Source organism: Eptatretus burgeri, chromosome 6 (assembly GCF_056783735.1).
Source record: "Eptatretus burgeri isolate ZD-2024b chromosome 6, Ebu_testis_v1, whole genome shotgun sequence".
NCBI lineage: Eukaryota > Metazoa > Chordata > Myxini > Myxiniformes > Myxinidae > Eptatretus > Eptatretus burgeri.
This window is the reverse complement of record NC_140966.1, coordinates 24,257,662-24,262,161: the sequence shown is the minus strand read 5'-3', so window position 1 is coordinate 24,262,161 and position 4,500 is coordinate 24,257,662.

Here is a 4,500-nt window from a genome sequence, read left to right as displayed (position 1 = left end):
TCACACACTGACGATCATAAACTGATAATACAGACAGACGAATGGACGGACATGAATCAATTGCTTCACCCTGCATTTCGCTTTGCGTTCATGGGATAAAAAATCAAAGTACAGCAGCCACAGCTGCGGTGCAAATTAGCAAATTTCTGTTGGATGAGTTGAAGCTGAACATCAAAAGAAGACTCTATTTCACTGACAGTATGTGTGTATTTAGGTATATCTCAAATGAGACAACAGGCTTCCATACCTTTGCAGCCAATATAATACAAGTGGCATCTGAGATTGATCAATGGAAGTCGGTAAACACTACAGCCAATCCAGCAGATGAGCAGATGTTGCTTTGAGAATCTCGACTCCAAAGAGCTACGGAATGAACAAGGGACTGTTTGAATACATCGTGATGGGTGATGAGCATCGTGATCAGTTTGAATTGAGGACGTGTTCAACTTCGGATTTTTACCTTCGCATTCTGCGAAAGGTTGTTTTGGTCGGCGTGTATTTATTTATTTATTTATTTATTTATTTATTTATTTATTTGTAATCTTGTGATTCGTATAACTCCAAAAGTATTAAACCGAATTGCATGAAATTTGGTGGGATGATTGGTTATTAGCCAGGAAGCATTCGATTAGATTTTGGGATCGTTCGGGTCAAAGGTCAAGGTCAAGGTCACGAAAAGGTCAAAATCGTCTTTTTACGATAACACAGTCAATTTTTATTCAATTTGCATGCAACTAACGCCAAAATGTTCAGAATTCAACGCCTCATCTTGTGATATGCAATATGACACAATGACACACATACTCTTGTTACCTTCGCATTCTGAGAAAGGTTATGTTTTGGTTGGCGTGTATTTATTTATTTATTTATTTATTTATTTGTAATCTTGTGATTCGTATAACTCAAAAAGTATTAAACCGAATTGCATGAAATTTGGTGGGATGATTGGTTATTAGCCAGGAAGCATTTGATTAGATTTTGGGATCGTTCGGGTGAAAGGTCAAGGTCAAGGTCACGAAAAGGTCAAAATCGTCTCCGATAACACAGTCAATTTTTATTCAATTTGCATGCAACTAACGCCAAAATGTTCAGAATTCAACGCCTCATCTTGTGATATGCAATATGACACAATGTCGCCCATACTCTTGTTACCGGTTAGGGGTCAAAGGTCAGGGGGGTCACGACCTTGAAAAATATGCGGTTTTTGTCATAACGCGGTCAATTCTTGTCCGCTTTACATGAACCCAGCACCAAAATGTTCAGAATTTAATGGCCAATCTTGTGACACAATGACGTCATAACACATGTCACCGGTTGGGGTAAAATGTCGGGGGGGGGGGGTCACGCCCTTGAAAAATATGCGGTTTTCGGCATAACTCAGTCAATTCTTATTCAATTTGCATGAAACCAGCATCAAACGAGATTACCTTCTCTTGTTGAAACGTTGTATTCACCGAGCTTGCGAGTGAAGACTCACCAAAACGACGTGAGTTGATTGTTGTTTAGTCCGTAGCCCCCGAAAGTCGGGGGGGGGGGTCATGACATTATAGATATGTGGTTTGTGTCATAAGACCATTCATATGAAACCAGTTCCCCACACTCATACCAAGAACAAAAAAATTAGTGGCGGCGAAGGTATGCGCTCTCTGAGTGCCCGTTCTAGTTTACAACTAAAATGGCCGCCAGTTGGCCATCTTAGATCTGATGTCAAAAATGTATAACGTGCCTATGTAAGCCATCATTCTTTATTTGTGTGCCAAATTTGAACAACAATGTTAAATGCATGAAAATGGTTGAGGACGTGTTCGATACCGAGTTTTTCCTCAGCCATCTTGGATCTGATCTCGAAAAAAAACTTGGCGTGCTGATGTCAGCCATAATTCATTGTCTGTGTGCCAAGTTTGAAGAAGATCAGTAAATTAATGTCCGAGAAATGTTGGTGGACGTGTTCGATTCCGGTTTTTTTTTTTTTTCGCTCACCACAACAGTAAATACTTATTGACGTCAGACATTTCAGCTTTTCATTTTTAATTGCTTTCTAAAAACATGTTTTCACTTTGTCATTTTGGGGTATTTTGTGTAGATTGGTGACAATTTTTTTAAAATTCAATCCAACAACAACTGTAACACAACAAAATGTGACAAAAGTCGAGGGGTGTGAATACTTTCTGAAGGCACTATGTATATACATAGTTAGACCCACTGGCGATACTTTATGCCTCCCTAATTTTTCGGGCCACCAGCCACTACTGGTCATGTTTGCAATGTCAGGGTGAGCATTATCGTTGAGTTGTCATGCCCTGAAACAGCACACCTGTCTGTTGTCTGCATATTGTTTGTCTCACTTCACTGCTTAATGAGTCACTGTAATGCAGTACATTGCTGGTTATCCCACATTAAATAAATTCCACATTAATTGAACTGTCAAGGTCCGGAAAAAACTATTAATAATTTTTCGAGCTGACAGCTGAACCTTTGGGGAATGTGGGGACAGGGGAAGGGAGGTGGTGGTAGTTGATTGTGGGGACCAAGAATTTAATGAAGGTTCGCTTTGATTCTTGCATGAAATGACAGCCGCGTGTCACCACGTCACAACATTCTTCAATAAATCATCCCACTCTTATCTTCTGTAATATTACAGAGCTTTGTTTCAATGGCAACATAAGCTTCAAGGAGGTGGGCCCAGCTCACTTGGGGGATGGAGCATCTACTTGATGTTGATGAAGGTCGAAAAGCCAAAACATGTCAAAGCGGATTATGCTTCCTTGGGTGAGCTGGCCCCTAAAAATATAGAATGATCTGAATATTGCCCCCCCCCCGAAGGGGGCAGCAGAGAGCAGTCTGCTGTGTAAGCTTGCTCGAAGCTGGGGAACTTGTGTTTTATTTAATGCTTTATTGTGCCGGCTGCCTTCTGAAACTATTGTGTGGGACACGCATGGTATTGTCTGTGCCAAATACTCCCTGGTGGTTCGAAACTATGCGACAATGGCCAGTTTCTGACCTGTTTTTCAGGAACCTTTTGGCAAATGGCGAATTTTCTTCAGCATAGCATTTTGATTTCAACCTCAACAGCAGTGAAAGAGTTTATTTTGATATATCAACCTCAAAGAGGCAGGACCAGCTCTTGTGTGGTATCATGCATGTGTTAGGTGCTGATACCAAACAGTGCAAAGGACATCCACACAGATTATGCTCCCCTGGATGAGCTGGCACCCAAAATCAAGGATGGGTTCTCATTATTGCAAAACTACCCTTTCTTACAGCAGCAGTAAACAATGTATGCTGTCAGCCTGCTCCATGTTGGATAACTTGTGGTTTGTTCATGTTTAATTATCATTGGTGCCTTCTGAAATTGTACGTGCCACATCAGGCTTGTGTGCTCAGTCACCACAACAATGAAGGGGTTATTATTGATGTTAAAAATACATATATACACAAGTCCATTTATTTACTTATCAAATAAAAATCGTGCTAAATAATTATATAAATTATTTTAGGACAGAAGTTGCTATTTTGATGAATTTGAGATAGTGCTGTGATTTGTGCACCACACATTCTCCTGTACAAGTTTGTGTAACGTGTTTGTCAGTGTGAGTCGAGGCACTCTGAGCATGAAGAAGACAGTGCCTCATGACCGAAGCTTCACTAAAAATCATCAGCAGTAGGGAGCACCTCGAGAGTATAACAAGCTGAAAGGCTTTGGGTAATGAAGCACGACTGTAGAACCTGACTGGGGCTGCTGGGAATCTCTGCCTTACCCACTGAGCCAGGGCAGAGAGTGAATGCTTGAAATTGGATTTCTAAATATACCACAGGGAGGTGTACTAGATCAGCGGGATACAAATCGAGCCTGTGGAGCCACGTACTGATCTGCTTTTGCAGATTTTTGCAGGGGGAGGGAGATTGCTTCAATGAGGATCATGCCATGCACCTCATTGAAGTCTATTCCATGATGCATCGCAACAGGATACACCACTGATCCACCTCTGTTTTTCGGTTTTATCAACATGTGGAAGTGGAACCCATTGCAAAGATCATACAAACAGATACAGCATGATTATGTCACGATTTTTAAAAAAATTCTCGATTTTATCATGACTCTTTGATGGTGAGTATCTGCCCAAAATATGAATGACTGAAAGTGGAAAGAAAGAAAAGCCTGGTGTTGGCTGAATGGCGACCTCATCTTATTCATACACATGGAAATGTGGGACAGACACGGCTCTATCTAATCTTATTGTTATTATGGTTGGGGAGTGAGGAAGGAGGGGGGAGTCAGGAAGGGTGGGGGAAGGGAAGGCAGGATGAGGGCAGGGGATGGGAGGGCAAGGTAAGGCAGCATGAGGGGTGGGCAAGGTAAGGCAGTGTGAAGGGACGGTCCGTCCGGACATAACTACTGTCCGGACATGGGCGGAAATAACCACCATGCAGACATAACTATTGTCCAGACACATGTGGAGATAACCACCATCCAGACATAACCACTGTCCAGACACGTTA